Consider the following 18,190-nt stretch of genomic DNA (forward strand, 5'->3'; position numbering starts at 1 on the left):
CTGATCTAAAGACCATGCTGGAACCCATCTTCACTTCACTAATAAGGCATCAGGGATAAAGCCTTCATGATTTTCATCAAGAGAAACGTCATGTTCATTGTCAAAAAAGTTCATGCTGTGAAAATAATACTGAAACACTTGAAAGAATTTCCTGATGGATTTATCATTACTCCCGTAATACGGAATTGCAAACAGGAGCTCAACGAAAATTTCAAAAATACACTTTTATAAAAGCATGCACCATAGCCCACCTATTGCGCATGAGCATTTTCTGTTGCAGGCTATCTTACACCACCTAAGCGACCGCAAGGATACTTTTCTCTTTTTCCCCAGAATACTTTTATGCCCCGTTGAAAAGAGCGATTAAGTTGCATGGTATGCGACTAAAAGTGCTCACGACAGCTTTTTCGTTTATGATTAGTGTTGCATTGACTTCAGTCACGCGTGTAGCAAGGTAAATATACCTGGTGGTGAAGCTACCATACCTGTAGAAGCCCATACGTTAAAAACTATGCGGCTCCACGGCAGCCGATGGAGCTTAGCGCCATCTTCGTGACATGGGAACACTTCCGGCGGAAGAAAGAAATAATGTGACGTCATATACGTTAAAACAGAAGCGACGCGTTTTGTTCTCAAAGGCACATGATTTGCTTCGCTGGCCTGCCGCAAGAGCTGCATTTTCAAGTTCCCCCCAAGTCGACACGATGGGGGTCTCGAGTCTTCAGCGCGGAAAGCGATGGTGCAAAAGGTCAGCCGTACGGGTGTCGAAATTGCACCCCTGCATGAAACATACTTTATTTGGAGACCGACGAAAGCTTCGAGTGCTTGGCTCTATCGTCGTACGCCAAGCCCGTTGGCCAGCGCAGCCGCACGAATACAGCTAAGTAAACAATCTGGCGTTCGTAACAGACTGCTTTTGACTGAACAGGCTAAAAAATGACGAAGCCAGCCGCGCCACCAAAGTCAGACAAACGTTGACAAGCAAAACAACAGAACGTATGAGTGGGGTCGTATTGTAACAGGCGAACTTTACAAGTGCGCCTTTCTGCGCGCTTCAAGAGCTGCATTGCATCGCAGGTGGCAGCGGCGTCAACATTTATAGTGGGCGCAATAAAAGAGCTAGTTATTGTTATTTCTTGAGCGAATAAGAGTTGCCCTTTTCTTTCCTCGCCATATGCGTATATAAAATTGATTAGGAAATATATTTTCGTTGAATGAATCAATGCTTGGACTTGTTTTATTTAAAGATCGATCGCTTTTTTCCCCTAATGTTTGTTCCCTCCACACATAGTCGAGCCTCAATCGCAGCTCCCATAACCGCACTTGCTTATGTCGGTTACAGTTGGTTCTGAATGACTTTTCGCCCGAAGCTTCGCGACGTATTCGCATCGACCTCGTGTGTTCTTTGGAAAGCAATTAAGGTCAATGACCGCCATAATCTATAAGCTATGGAAACTCTGTCAACACTGGTCGCTCACACTCCAAGCGCTTCATATACACAGGTAAGTTGACCGGCGCTCTTTTAGGCGAAAGTGCATGATAGGCTCGGCTTAAGTTTGGTCTATGAAACCCAACCTTTATGGAGCGCAAGGGCGTTAAAGTGAACAAGAAAAAACTTGGGCGGGAATGACAGGTACACGTAAAAAAAAGTAAGATCAACATTGCAGATATATACTCAGCTTTTTTTTTTTTTTCAAAAAATAATATGAACCAGTGTAACCTAGCAGCAGCTTATGCAGCATTTCCACGCACATCTTTGCTAAACCGCAAATCATTGCAGAGCAGGTTTCGTGTTCATTTAAATGTGTTTTGTTGGAAAATGCGCAAAACGATTCCCGCATCAAACTCCTGAGTAGTTGAGCACACCTCATTTGCGCGCAGAGTTGTCTTATTTTATTTTTTGGCAACATTTAAATCTCGGTTGAGCATTATATTAACAATCATGAAGAAACGAATTTTTACAAGAAGTAAAAAAATAACTGCAACCTCAAAATCACGAAAACCGGTAGGCCCATCGCTGTGAGTTACACGATTCACGCAAGTGCACATCAACAACACGTTGAAATATTTTTTTGTTATCTGAGGGGAGTTTGTCGTTGTACTTGACGATAGTTTTAGAGAAGTGTGCGGGGTGCCTGTCTTAGATAACAAAAAACTAAACAAAAATAAACACAGGATAGAAAACCGGTTAGGCTAAACTGGTTAACTTCCCTGCCTTTCCTTCTCCCCTTTTTCCTTCCTTCCTTTTTGTTATCTGTATGACGAAACGCACCGACATGATTCAATACAAAAACAGCGTTCCTTCCGACATTTCAGCGACATACTGTTAGAATTCGCAGTGAATTGCGTTCCTTGTGGAATCTGTGGCGCAAAATAATATAATTATGGTTGGTTCCCTGATTTCTTTTACCGCGAGTGCGCAGGTGTTTATGCTTACCAATTTGAACTTGCCTTAAAGTGGTAGGAAGACGTTTAATCAATTTTTATTTCGCGCGTTTCTTAAAAGTGGCTGTTTGGTCTACCTACCCAGGTCAGTTAGCATGTTATTTGTTGCCTTTCTAATGCTTTGCGCAAGTTTCTCGCAATCGTAGCTTGCGTGCGGCACCTTGCTCCCTCTTCAATAACTGGAACACGCAGGCCGAATGCAAAAAAAGATCAAGCATCCAACTCACCGAAAAGCTGACTGTTCTTCACCGGTGAGCTGGAGCCGTCGCACATCGCGGCCCACGACGAAGTTTGTGTTAATTCAGTTTTTCCTTCCAACACACTCAGCACTGAGAATTACGTAGCGTTACCGCCCACCGACAGGAGCAGTTTTCTTGGCGGGAAGGACGCTCTTTACGCCAAGATACACCCGCGTATATCTGTCCTTGATCTGCGGGGAAGACCGCGTGCGCTGGTTTTGGATTGGCTTGCTTCGACCTGCACAATCAATCAATCAATCAATCAATCCATCAATGAATGAATGAATGAATGAATGAATGAATGAATGAATGAATGAAACCTTCATTATTCAAGCAATGCACATGATTTAATGCCGTTAGGATGACAGCTACCAGAAGCGGCGACTTGGTTAGTGATAACGACCAAGAGAAACCAGAAAGAGGGCAGAAAGGCAATTTTTGGGGTATAAAGACCACAAGCTTGGGTTGATTCCACAAGACACCGACTACCACTGCTAGCTGCGACCTTTCGCGTGAGCGGCCTGCTACTCTGAGGGAAACTATGAGCGTCTTGACTCGTTTCAGTCACTGCTGTCAGGGGCCAAGTGGAGGCTTCCAATTCTTCGACAGCACTGCACGATTGTCAGCTGACCGGCGTGTCAGTGCGTTGTAAACATGTGGGGTGAAGAAGTTTGCGAGAAACAGTGCGTGTGCCCAAAGCCTAAGCCGAACATAAGTGCTGTCTGCTGGCCTTTTTCTCACAGAAGCAAGACAGCCGATCAAAGATTGCAAGAACCTGCGCAGCAGGTTCAAGTTTAGTTGCGTCGCAGAATTGTCGTTTATGTTCAATAGATTCCAATGGACGCGACATATATTAGGAAAACGTATTAGGAAAACGACATGTATTAAAAAAAACGTAGCTCAACACAGATACGATCGCTACAAAGGAGCTCCCTTAGAAAGCAATGTCTCGGGGATAAAGGCGGCACCCCTACAACTTCGCTCACGAAATTGAAGAGAGATCTTGTAAAGCAATTGTTAGTTGTCATTACCGGCAAAAAATAATTTTGAGTATTGTAGATGCGAATGTTACGTTTGCAAGAGTGCAGCGACGTTGATATCGATTATGTGTACAAGCAAGAAAATGATTACTCTGTTGAATAAAGAAAAAAGACAGTGCTGGTATTATACCTTATTTATTTGGCAACGTACTCTTTGAGATTTCTTCGATTATTATATTTGCAATGTATTCCGCATGCAACGTTTCTTTTTCAACTTAAGATATTATATAAAAATTACTCTAATAGACGCTTGTGCCGTCACTTCCAAGACTCTTGTGCTTGTCCATCGGTCGGCGCTACAAGTAGCTACACAATTACTAAAGCAACAGTAGGGATGCTTAGAATCTTCTATTATATTTTTTGATGACCCGGAGGCATTGAATATATTTACTCCTGTAAAGACAGTCTGAATCAGATGCACGAAAATGGAATAAGCAGACGGAGGAGAAAATTACGTCCGCTTATAATCGTATTTCTTGCTGCCTTGAAATTGCTGAAGAGATGAGAACGAGGTAAAGGAGAACATAACTGAAACGAACTACATAGTAGGGCTGTCTCTAGTCTCAGGAACTCAACGGAATTCAGGTGCATTCATATAGAAAAATGAAGATATGCGTCGAGACACGCATTGAGAGATGAACATTCAATTTTGAAACTACGCTTCGCCAAGCGCTTCTTGCTTTGTCGATAAGCTAAGCTATGCAGATCGCCTTTCAAGTGCGGATAATAGCTGCAATGTTCCCATTCTTTCCGCTTCCTGTTTCGCAAGACACCGAGAGACTCGACAGTAAACGGAAGGTGAATACTACTGCAAAGTAAAAGAAACTTCCATGCATAATTTCAAAGGCAGAAAAAGTGCAGATATTGAAACCCACAAATGTTTTGCACGCAGCCCAATACGTTTATGGCTTTTTAAAGCCTTCTTGCGCAAGTAAGATAAAATTTCTTCCGAATCATCCTTGCTTCAGCAAGAAGTGCATACATACATACATACATACATACATACATACATACATACATACATACATACATACATACATACATACATACATACATACATACATACATACATACATACATACATACATACATACATACATACATACATACATACATACATACATACATACATACATACATACATACATACATACCGTATTTTCGCGATTCTAAGCACCCCCCTCTATTTTCGCGAAAAAATTGGGGGAAAAATTTGCATGCGAATCTCAGCACCCCCTATTTGTTAGGAAGAGCGCGTAGCCAAGACCACCAAGGGCCCTTCCTCGCTCTGTCATTGAGCAGGAGCTCGAAGACAAATGGCCACGTTTAAACCAAAAATAAAACAGTCATTACGATATTTCTCCGTGAACAGTATGAATGTTTTCTCTAGAGAAAAAAAAAAGAGCGAGTCTATAAAAAGGTAGAAGAGCCTACTTGAAATCTGTAGAGAATATCTAAATTGTCTTAATTATTTTTCCTAAGATATCCACCCCGCAGTTAGTTATAAACAATATACTGCCATAATTGTGTGACCTTCATCGTTGCTACTTGAGAGAGAGGGGCTTTATATTTAAAAGCAGAGAGTGTTCCCGGCGTATTATTTGCCAGCAAGCTACTCTGCGAGGAAGAGGGGAGAGAAAGGCCCTAGAAGAAGGAAGGGAAGAAACTAAAATTAAAATTAACCCGACTTGATGTCTTCACTCTTAGTCCACTAGCCGGATTATACATGTGTCATATTCTTAGCGCTCTAAGCCTAAGAAACTAAAATAAAAATTACCAAAACTTGATAACTCCACTTTTGAATCCAACTTGGCCGAACATAGATGTGTCATTTCTTAGCACTCTAAGCCTATCTGAAGAAAATGAAAATAAGATAAGCCGCTGTCTCTCAATACAAGCGTGCAGACTAATCTCTGTGCAAGCTTTGTGATGCAAAAGTGAAGCGTCGCAAGCATCGCCAGCTCCAACTCCTCCCTCCATCTCATCAATCCTCCCTGGTCGTCATTGATGGAAATGCGACCCACTTTTCAAGGCGACTAATATCGAAACCTTGCCATTATCTAAGCAGAATAAGGCTCTTCCATCTTTCTTGTCACTGGCACGCAGTAAGGTGAAAAAAAAAAACTTGTTGCCAAGGGGCACCGATACAAAAAGAAGAAATCCCACATTTTGCTCAAACCACTTCAACTCCACGACACTGCTTCGCGAAGCTACACTTCGTGTTCGTTCACGCTAAGTGCACCGAGATGCTAAATATATTTGGAGCTCAAGTTGGTGAGTGCGTGGGAGGCCTGATGGTGAAATCGTTGGCGATGCTTTTTTCTTACTTCTTTTTCTTTTTCGCAACAACGCTCCAAGTTTGCCGTGCTTCAGGGCAGCTGAAAAATTACACGTGGCTGATAACGAAATACTTTCGAGCGCGCCAAGCTGTAAAAATGATCCGATCCGATTATTCATGACCTATTGCTTGACGTTCATTTGGTTCATGCTAATCAACTACATACACAAGCGGTAGCACATGTTAGCCAGGAAAGCTATCGCTTGAAATATGGCTGCTGATAGAATATGGATGAATCAACAGAGCTAGCTGAGCACCAGCTTAATGGGAGGGGTGGACGCAGTGCAGCGCAAGTTTTCCCTAGGCCAGCTGACTAGACAGCGTGAAAGCTAATGGAATCTTGGGGTGTGTCCCCAGCTGGTGGTGTGCCTTCAGCTACGGTATTTTGCTTACAATGAACAGTTGCGTTTGCCTATTGCAACTAGCCATTAAACACCGTGATAAATGATTCGCATCTCGAAGGGCAAAGTAAACACTAAGCAAAAAATGATGAAGACAAAGGTGAGCGAATGCTCGAGCGATTGAAGGACACAGTACACAGCAATACGGTTCTGAGCTGAGTAAGCAAACATGTTCCTAGTTAGTGGAAATTTGCTGGGTGTAACAAGCTCGTGTTGTTCTGCTTTCGAAAAAGATAATAGCTTGAGTCGAAAGAAATCTGCAAATTCAGCACTTATGCAGCTAATCCTACATTGTTGCACCATGAGATAGAGAGGAGTGGTTCTTTATGAAGAACGGAAAGGTTGGGACTGTATTCTGCAGCCATTAAGGAAGCACGGCTCAGTGACAAAAAACCAGAGGTGCACAAATGGTCGTGATATACCGCACCTATGTTTGTACAATACGGAGAGTGAAAGAAAGGAAAAAAAGGTAGAAAAGAATGATTTGTAGAGATAGAGATAACGCAGGGAAATCAGCCAGAAAAGGAGCTAGCTGTTTCTACGGCGCTCGAAAGGGAAACAATACGTGGCGAATATGATCGAGATCGTGCGGACAGCGCTATGCCGTCGAAGACGTTCCTAAAGAGCGGTGGCCCTCAAAAAGTACAAAAGTCTTAACTGCACCGGGGCCAAATGATTAGCGGAGACAGTATCCCACAAGAATCAACAAAGTGGACGATATTTCCAATCGTTTCAATTGCACAGGACAATGATTGCCTTTGCGTGTAAAATTGAAGACGTAGGTGCAATGGGCCAATGTTTTTTTAGCCCCTGTAGAAATCGAATGCCGCAACGTCAGCCATTTCAGTTTGTGCTTAATCAGCTTTCGTCAAAGAAACACCAACCACATAAGGGGTGCCTTGCGTCGGTGCAGTCAGGTCGAGATTAAATTTACAGAGTAGACTTCAGACTGTGCCGTCGGGTGTGCCTTATATTTAAGGTATTGCATTCGAATAATGAATTCTGTACAAGTACATGCATACTGTACTGAACTACGGTGCATTGGCTCTAAGTACCACGCGCGCCCAAAGAACCTTAAGCGAGCCGTCGTCCGCATCAGAATCACTTGTTCGCAACCTGTAGGGGATATGATTGCCTTCAGACATGCTCTTGTCTACTGAAATCTGGATAGCGTCGTGCGTATTCAAATCAGAGGAAACGCAAAAAAAAGATATTCGCTTAGTTGAAAAACAACATTATTTAAGGTTACTATAGCGCCTAATATTGAGCAAGTACATGATCTGTCAAACGCATTGCTGAGTGATATATTAATAAATGTCTTAAAGAATAAGTGAACAAGAATAACAAAAGAAAACGTTATAGGTGATTTGTTTCGGCAACCCTGGTCGGCACTAAAAAAGTTTTCACGCGTATGTCACAGTGAATAAGCATGACACGTTTTTCTTTGTTCTGTAAGTGGCCGGCTGCATACATATATTTGAGCGATTTTAATTTGGTCTTTGGGGAACTACATATATTAAAGCCGTGTTTTCACTTATTAGTACCATCAATGTACAGGGTGTTTCAGCGAACACTTTGAAAAAATGTAAAGGTTTCCTGTGGCAGATAGATCAATTCTTGTTCACGAGTTCGTCTACTCGAAGAGGCGCACTTTACTCGCGCAAGAAAAACACTGAAATTACAATTATGGGGTTTTATGTGCGAAAGCAACTTTTTGATTATGAGACACGCCGTAGTGGAGGACTCCGGAAATTTCGACCACCTGGGGTCCATTAACGTGCACCTAAATCTAAGTACACGGGTGTTTTCGCATTTCGCCCACATCGAAATGCGGCCGCCGTGACCGGGATTCAATCCCGCGACCTCGTGCTCAGCATAACCCCACACCATAGCCACTGAGCAACCATGGCGGGTAAAAAAAACAACAACATTGGAATACATAATCTACTAAGTAATTTAAAAATTCACGCATTAAAAATTTAGCTAGTTACCTTATGGCCCATATTTCACTTTACAAATTCTAGTCGTAGAGCTCTCAGGCACTTGGAATAAATGCTCAGGATGACACCTGTTTCAAGATATTATTTCGCGAACTTTGCGGAGAAATCCAATGGCGGTTCATTTACTTTCTTAACAAAACGACAAAACGTCGTTTTGTCGACGTTTTGTCCAATGGCGGTTCATTTACTTTCTTAACAAAACGACAAAACGTCGTTTTACGCATTAAAGCACAAAAGTAACTGGAACGCTGTGATGCATTTCTCCGCAAAGTTCGGGAATTTATATCTCGAAACTGGCGCCACCCTAAGGATTCGCTCCAAGTGGATCGGCCTTGCGAACTCCACGGCTAGAATTTGTAAAATACAATATGACCATAAAGTTTTTAGTTAAAAATTTAATTAGTGAATTTTGCTAGGTACTTGATCGTGCGTTTCAATTTCGTGTGCGATTAATGCCCGCCTCTCCGAAAAGACCGGCTAATCAAATATAATTGTGCTATTTGCCACAGGCAACATTTAAAAAGTTTTCAAAGTGTTCGCTGAAACACCCTGTGTGTTTACATGAGCGAAAGCATAGGCACAAGAACTGGATGTATTCCCAGTTCGTATTATTTGAAAATAAATTCAGACGTTCACATGAAGATGCAAGCTTTAAATAATGAACAGTTGTCGAAGACGGGATGTCGGCACAACCATCAACAACAAGTGGAGATGCTTTGCCGAAAAAATTGTGTTACGGAAGAAAATTACAGCGTCTGAAAATACCCGCAGTGAAAAGCAGTCTGAACGAACATCAGCTTCACAAAGCAACGAAATGTATTTTTCTTAAACATATCTGACTCTCTCTCTCTCTCACTCTCTCTCTGCCATCTTTCTATTTCGTCTCCTGACTCTGCCCGGGCGAAAACTTCACTATAGAGGACGACTTCTAGACAGAATGCATGCGACAAAAAATATTTAAAAAAAATATTTCCCTCGCATAAGCAACGGTCCCAACAGCATTCAGCTATGAAGACGGTGGGAAGCCCTTCTGAAAGACACTGCACTGGAAGCCATTTCTCAAACAAAGCACAAGGGGCTCGTTCACCTCCATCGCGAGTAACCCCGAGATACAAAGCTCGATCAGCCCGTACTAAAATATTCAGACGTGCCGCACAGTCCAAGGACCTTAATGCGACCTGAAGTTAAGCCCCGCCCCGGCTATGCAGCTACACAGAATTGGTAATTCAAGCTCGAGAACGGAAGGCCTACAGCTGACATGTTCACAATGCCTGCAGGAAAATAAATGAAGGTAACGCTATCATGGCCGCAAGTCCTGAGAACCGAAGAAGCCGCTCGCACAGGTGCTCCCAGTGAGCCACACTCCGGTGCCCACCGCGGAAGAATTGGGGTGACCCACGTGAAATATACGTGGTGGACGGTTCAAGCATTCGTGTAACCTTGTTTTTGCGATACCTCTCGCACTGACAAGACAAATCACCAGTCTTCGGCCATTACTCTTGCTCCGAACTCATTTACGGAAAAAGGAGCAGGCTGACAAAAGTGGATGCCGCCGCCTAAATTCCGGAGAACTTATTTGAGATGCACAAAATTTCGTCTTGGCCCTCTCTACACCACTGCCAGCTCTGCCCTCCGAAATACGTTCACCGACGCTGTACTTCTAAGGAAAAATTGACGCCGTTTCTCCATGGGCCTTAGACGCCCAACTTTAAAAAATAATATGCAGTCAGGCAACATAAAGCGTTAATTTCGTTGCATATAAAGATGAAATTATATGCATTGTCGAAGCTGTTACTGAACTTTTTGTAAAAGAGGTTACTGATAGCATTACATAACATCTGTGTCTCTCTCGGTTGCCCTTGTGGGTTTGGGGCGCTTTCTCAGTGTGGGCCTCCGATTCAATCCAGATGTTAGGGCCTCGCGTAGCATGACCTCAGGGATAGGCGTCCCCGTTCATGGCAAGCCACCACCACTTGTCGTGGGCGATTCCCACTCCGAAACAGTGTGCCCCAATCCATGACAATTATGGCCTTGACTAAGCCATCTCTTGGCCTATAGCAAGCACCATCACGTGCCTAAAAGGCTTATGAACAGGGTGTCGCAGCTGAGTTGAGCCAGAGTTTTAAAAAAAATATGCGAAGACCACGCAGCTGGACAGAACCAAGATAGTGTTGCTTGCCGTTGCTCGGAGATACTCAAATTATGTTTTTTTTTCATGCAGCCTAATTCGATGACTAGTCTTAATTATTTATTCAAATTCTCACTGGTTATAGTTAGATGAAAAGTGTCAATGGGCAAATTGCAGAGCGACATCAGAAACTCCTGATACAGCTTTCTGTGGCTCAATGCGTGCTACAGTAAAATGTTTTTTTTTTCGAGCGTTAAATATGCCTGCAAATGCACGTGAAATTGCCGAGCGACTGGACACTCGAGGCAGTTTGCGTGTATTCGCGGGCTTCATTCGCACTGCGAAAACAGAACACTTTTATGTAGCACGTACTGAGCAATAGATAGCTGTATCGGGAGTTTTTCATGTCGCTCTGCAATGATTCCATTGACACTTTTCATCTAACTTTAAGATTTCAGAAATTGATGAATTATTTACGGCCGATTATGTAATTAGGTGGAATGAAGAAAATAATGTGAGTATGTCCAAGGCGACGGCAAACAACATTACCTTGGTTTCGGTCCAGCCACGTGGCATTCGCGTAATAATAAACTCTGGCTAAACTTATCTGGGGCACCCTGCACATACGCTCCTGGGTAACAAGAAGAGTTAATGATTCCCGACCAGCGTGAAGGTGCAGTTTCATACATGGCGACAGTGTCGTTTTTCCAGTCTTTGCAATCACTTCAGGTTGCTTCGATACGCGAAGCACAGCCTTAGAGATCAGTTTCCGTGTCTGTGAGGAGCCATCGCTTCTGGGGGTTGGGGGGAGGGCGGCACGTGGCCTTTACTTATTAGTTATGACTAGTTCGTAGACATTCACTGCATTCCAGTAGCAGGAGACACGAAAAAAAAGTAGACTATCAGCTTTCTTTTCTGTGAATTGCACGCCTTTTTTACTGATCGGTCATGCGCCTGGCTCCATTCAAATTAAGAGCGTTCGATTAGCGGTCGTTGTTCTTGCAAACCGATAATACTGCAATGCAAAAACTCGCAAGCAGTGTAGTTTGCCTGCACGTTAGAGGAGTCAGGTGGTCACAATTATTCAGGGCCTCTCTCCAACCTCTTCAGTCCCTAAGACGGTGTACACTAAAACGAATATTTATTTGTACTTTTTCTAATAATGGGGGTCTTTTCACAGGCAACTCTAAGTCGGTATGAGCTGCAAGTACAACTGGAAAGTTAGAAAAAAAAAGTGCTCAAGAGAAACGACGCATACATGATGAGGCGGCAACATAGCATGCATATGTGCAGCCACTGGTGCGACAGTAAACAGACCCTTGGCGCTGTCACGTGCCGACGACGACAGCGTAATTACAGCTTCTCTTCAGCGAGGACGGTGTGATACTTAGAAATAAATTGCTTTCTGTTGCAGTCTCTGCTGGACGTGACTCGCTCGACTATTTCCGCGCTAATTGGGCGGGCAGGAGAGCCATGAATATTTAAGACGGCAACAAGGCAGCATGCTATACGGGATCCCTGTGTGGACTTGGCGTATATAGGGTTCAAGTATATAGCTTCTTTCTAGAGAGAGAAGCGCAGTTAGCAGTGCACGACCCAGTTTGCGTGTGCGTTCGATAGTGCGCCTGGCATGACCTTGTTTCATTATTGTACAATGACATTCCATATAATGAGGCGAACGTACGTCGCCTCGCACATGTGTCGCCAGATTTTAGAGCCGAAAATGCAGGACGCAGCTTGGCTCGCTTGTTGCCAGCACAAGACGTGAATGGGGTCCTGTCCGGCCCCCAAGGGTGACATGTTTTGTTCACGAATTTCGCAACACGGCATCATTTTACGTTCGAATAAAACTGAAATAAATTGAATTTGGGATGCAAATACATTGCAACATGTCACTTTTGATCGCCCATTTTGCTGGGTTAACTTGATGAATAAACAAAACGTTCATATTATTTTTCCGTTATCCCCCTATTGTTTCCAGAGAGACTCAGATTATTCAATGATGCCACAGCGAATGCGTTGTGGAGCAGGCACGTGTTGGTGGTAAATGCGAAAATGCTTGTGAACGCGAATGATAGCACCTACATCACAGAAATTCTTAGTCACGGCTTCGGCAAAGGAGCAGTTGTGATAGAAAACGTATTAGTTTACCTTAGCAGCTGTCAAAGTAGTTTTGACGAACTCTCGAATGAAAACATAACGAACATGTTGATACAGGGAAAGGTAGCGTCAGGACTGAACGAAAAAAAAAGTACATAAACGGGCTTGAGCCCAAATTATGTTGAAAAAAATTATGCTGCCATTGGTGAGTCATACCAACACTAAAAAAATGGTGAACGACATTGGCAATACGTTGTGCCGGCAAAGTGTTTTGATATTGTGGTGATTATAATCAAGCGTTTTCAGCACGCGCAAAAAAGAACAAGTATTTCTCATTGTTCTCGCAGCACAGAGCTAATTGCTGTTTTAGTATTTTTTTTTCTTGCAGCATCGTTGACAGAAGGAACATGAGAGCAGCGTATTGAGCCTTGCGCAAAGAACCGCAGGGGACATTGCCACAAAATAGATTAAACTTTTTCAGAGACCTTACACAGTTTCTCAAGCAAAGTTATAGGTCACTCGAGCAAAGTCAAAGTGACTGGAGCAAACCTATCAGCTTCGCAGTGAGGATTCGTGTAAATGCTCCAGCCTCATAAGCTGTCGTCAATGGCGAGTAATTTTTCAAGGCGCGGGTTGTGACCAGTGTTACCCAATAACATAAGAATAAATGTTAGTCCAGCAGGAACAAGTCATTCGCCTTTTCCTTCTTCATTTCTTTTCGAAATAATTTGAAGTAGTAGCTAAGCGCAAATAAAACCACGGACACAAGGAAGACAGACAAGGACAAGCGCTACTCACAACTGTTTAATGGAAGGAAGGATAGCGCATATATATATATATCCTCTTGTCACGCATGCGCCTACCAAGCAGAAGAGAAGCCGGTACATGCACATCAAAGGCGGTTGCGCAAGAAGATAAATTCGGCATCCAGTAATGTGATGGAAGGCTCACTCACACATCTATCTCTATTCTTCTTGATAAAGAAGGCCTCAAGAGTGAGCCTGGAAGACGCGTTTAGCTCTTCGACTTCCTCTGTCGGCTGCGATTTTGATTAGGAAACGAGACATTTCTGCTTAGAACGTGATTGCGTAATCAAGTTCAAAGTGTCGTCTGCGTCGACAAGTAAGCTGGTGCTTCCAAAAAGCCACACGCCCTTGCAAAACCAACTTTGTGAGGTGCACTTGGCGTATGTTTTCTTTTTTATTTGTATTTTCATTAGTCTCTCCAGACGACCTACTTCTGGTACGGAGATATGTCTGGCCCAGGATTGCTTCATTTACGAGTACCTCCTAAAGTAACGGCTTCGGGATATAGCGCGAGGGGAGGAGGAAGGGGGAGAGAGGGTGGACTTGGGCGAGATGGTAATACCTTGAGCAGAAAGAAACATACCACTTAACAAAATAGGATTTTCTCGTTGAAAAGAAGCAGTGACCTTTCGCATGAGAATGGGTGGGTAGATAGAGTGTGGAGAAGAAATCTTTGAAATGAGATCGCATCGACTATAGATTACATCGCTTCTACGCTTATTGCTTGAAGAGCAAATTTTGATCTCAGTCAGAACCGAACATCGCTTTTGCCGATAGCCTTCCGCTATTCGTCGCTGTGGCCGAAGCTTACGCAATACTTTGAATTACTTGCCTGGTTTAGCGCTGTGAAGCCACCAAACATCCACAGTCGCCACGCTCCAGGATTTTATCTCATTTATGCAGACATGTCCTCACGTATATGAGAGCAAGTTCACGAATCTTGTCAGTATTTTCTTACCTGTCATAAGTAAACTATAGGGTGAAGTTCTAAGCGGAATGACATTGTGGAACTGAGCGGAAGTATACCTTGCGGATAGTGAACAAACAACACTATGTCAGTATATACTGACAACATATATTCTACATTACCGTTTAAGCGTATTTCATCTGGACGTAATAAGAAGAGTTCGATTGAAATGACATCACAAGTCGGCCGTTTCACTCATTTTTTTTTAAATTTTACTTAAACACGCTAGTACGACGACATACCTGCATCTGTATTCGCGAGCGGCCACTGATGCGATCACGAAGCGAAGACAGACGTCAACGCAAAAGGTTTCCCGCATAGCGTTGTACGCTCAGAAACGACGCTCTTTGTCTAGCTACTACGTCACTCGTAATTCAGGCTCCATCTGCGGAACGAAACCGGCACTCCCGGCGTCCATAACCGAGTATAGAACATGCAGAACATCGTTTCTCAGTTTAAAAAAAAAGTTGCTACAGACATTTAGTTATGTTTCTGTTGACTAATATTGCTTTCCATAAAGTTTATTATGAGATCCAATGAAATATAATATGAATAGTTTTTGGAGGGTACAGGGAAGTTCGTTTGCAAAGTCCACTTTCGGTGGCCTAGCTTCAGTGTCGTTCTGTCTTCTAGCCAATTGGTCGCTCACCGCTAAAAATTTTTCTATCGCCTACGGCGACTCTTGCGTCGATGTCTGTCTTCATCCTGAGTTTCCCACATGTTACTCAAGCGACCTTCCAAGCTAGCTCGATTTCGATATCTCGAAGCCATTCTTTTTTCGAAGGAGGTAGGCTTGTAAAAACCTTCAACCGACATGTTAGATTCGAGTACTAGCTGTGCCAAAATAATTCAGTTTTTCCTGCCTGAAATTAGATAATAGTACACTTTATCCAGAACCTGCCAGGCGTCCGTTCTGTTTCTCCGTTATTACGACGTACTCTTCCTTTCTCGGTTACTCCAGGCTTTCGCAATTGGAGAGTCCTTCCCTTTTCACAAGAACCAGAACAGTTCTTCTTCTTCTCTGTTACTTATTGAACAGTTTTTTCTCTATTCACGAGAACCAGAACAGTTCTTTTTTCCTATTCCCTGTTACAAAGTTATTTTCTATTCATGAAAACCAGAACCGATTTCCTCCCTGTTCTTCAGTGAACATTTATTTCCTACTCATGCGAACCAGAACAGTCCTTCCCTATTTCCTATTGCGCTGTTCTTCGATTCATCGTATGAAAATGATGTGGACTCAGAATTCCTTCCATGCGAATAAATCTCGAAACATATGGTCCAGTGGGAACGCCCAGGAAGTTCTTATGTAAAATCAAATTTACCTCAGATGTCAGAGAATATGTACAATGTCAGGACAGAGGCCTTATAAGCTTTACTGCCTTTAACTTTATTGGTTCTCTGCGTATTCGCGAAGGTAGTTCTGCATTTTTTTCTCTTCGCCGTCTTGTCGAATATCGTGCTCCTCGCGTGGTTTTGCGGTATGTTCACTTAGAATGGTTTTAATGAAAACTGTATTGCAAATCTATGACGGCTAGTCTATTGGTCGATAATACATTGAGGAGGTACACACGGTGTTTTCGTCTTCTGTTCTAGCTTTTGGCCTCATTAAATATTCAAAGCTCTCAGTACACTTCATCGCAACATTACATGTACGCATAATATAGCCCCGCAAGGTTTAATAAGAAAACTGATACTTCTTTTGCAAATCATCAAGTCCGAAGCCTCTAGAGCCACGCTTGGCTCGGTTAAAATTTCACTTATACTTCAGTGCAACCTAATGTTGAAAATCAACGTGGACAAAAGAGATAAGACACTGCTACAGTGTTCTCACTACGGTTCCTCAAGAGCCAATACGCAGCCTCGGAGGCTTCATACCTTCTTCCAGACGATTATAGCAAATTCGTTTATAAAGGTACATCACTCAGTTGAATGAGGTCACAACCCCGAAGTTTTATAACGTGCCAGATCGCTCCTACCTTCCAAACTAGTAGTTTAATACGCACTCTAAAACATGGTGAAAGGAATCGGCTTCTATAAAAACGGCATAAAGAAGTACCTTTACGAGCTGTGTTGCTCAAGTGATAAGGGACGGGTCATGCACAAAATAAGTCGGATGAAAATCGATGAGTACCCCGGTGAATATGTTTTTTCTTTAACTTCATACTTTTCTGTCTTTTTTTTTCGAATGCATATCATGACACTCTGGTCTGCCCTTTCATCGGCCTATCTCAGGAAATTCAGGAACTCAAAGTCTCGAAGTCGCTCACACACACTGGTACTGGACAAAGGAGCTGCAGCCTTCACTGAGAAAGAAATCCTTTTCTTGGATTCACATATCTGTAGCCCCCTTTCTTAATTCAATAGCTCTGCCTGCAAGCTATATATATATATATATATATATATATATATATATATATATATATATATATATATATATATATATATATATATATATATATATATATATATATATATATATATATATATATACATATATATATATATATATATATGCACTGTGTAACTGGTTTTGTTTAATAAAGTTATATACCAGTTTATGATATAGAGTGAAGAATAAGGTCACTGTTGGCGTAGCCCGCTAGATGGTTCGATTAGATTGCCTTGCACCATAAACCAATGGTTGATTCATCTGTTAGTCTATTATACAGCTGATTGTCTTCTGTGAAGTGCAGCAGGGATATATTCCGTGTTGGTCATAACACAGTTTAGTACTATGGCACGCACCGTATAGTACAACATAGTATATCGTGTAATAGTATAGCATATTGTACAGCATATGGCAATTCAGTTCTGCAAATGCCTTCAAGGTAGAGGAAAGTACACGAAAATGAAAAAAAAAAACTGCCATCCAACCGAAATTTACCCCGCAGACAAGGATAAAACCCGTAGCGCTTTTCTTTGTAGCTTCGTGCTGCAATTCGGGTAAATTACAGTTTATCCCGCTCGTTTAATATAGGATAGTACAAGGTAGTATAGTGGGCATCATAGTATAATTCTGGATATACGGACGACTCGGATGCGGCCCCACTTTGAAGAGGTATGGTCGAATTGAAGAGCACATTACTGCGGAAGATACCACAAGACGTTTGGTAAATGCGCAAAATCTGCTGGATGGAAGCAGATTGAAAAGTTACGCCTTGAAGCAGTCTCGCAAAGCGAAAAGGTTACTTCGAAAAAGCAAATATATACTTCAGCTTGCGTTTTATCTTATGAATCAGTCGAATATTTTTCTGAACGAAAGAAACGGAAACCGAAGTACCGATTTTTATTAGTCATATCATAAAAAGTCGACAAACAACAGCACCAACGACTGCATAGGGGACCTTACAAGTACTTGTTAGATGAATATAAAAATAATAATAAACAAATCAAAAGGAAATAATAAAAGACATCTGGCCGCAGTCGGGACACACGAACCCACGTCTTCAGATTGGGCGTGCGATGCTCTTACCACTTGAGCTACCGCGGTGCCACTTCACCATCCACTTTCTGGGTTACTTATATTTATCTCCTAGAACTAACTCTGGCAGTGTTAGCCAAAACCAGACCTTACGGCCTTGACGCCTGTTGTGGAACATCCTCTTTTTGTCGCAGGCGTCACGTGTACGCCATCTTTTTTTTTTTCGGTGAAAGCGACTGGTTAATAATCCCCACACATCGTACTTGAAGGCATCAATGCTGCATGATTCCAGGCCTCGGGTG

General features: G+C 42.6%; 1 protein-coding gene across 1 annotated transcript in view; it reads right to left on the reverse strand.

Moving 5' to 3' along the window:
• LOC135911495 (achaete-scute homolog 1a-like) overlaps nucleotides 1–18,190 on the reverse strand; it is a 465,355-nt gene that overhangs the window by 31,478 nt on the left and 415,687 nt on the right. Inside the window, exon 6 of the transcript XR_010567361.2 lies at nucleotides 2,673–2,922. The gene's annotated coding sequence lies outside the window, so the exon portion shown is untranslated. The remainder of the gene's footprint in view (nucleotides 1–2,672; nucleotides 2,923–18,190) is intronic.

Source organism: Dermacentor albipictus, chromosome 10 (assembly GCF_038994185.2).
Source record: "Dermacentor albipictus isolate Rhodes 1998 colony chromosome 10, USDA_Dalb.pri_finalv2, whole genome shotgun sequence".
NCBI classification, from domain to species: domain Eukaryota; kingdom Metazoa; phylum Arthropoda; class Arachnida; order Ixodida; family Ixodidae; genus Dermacentor; species Dermacentor albipictus.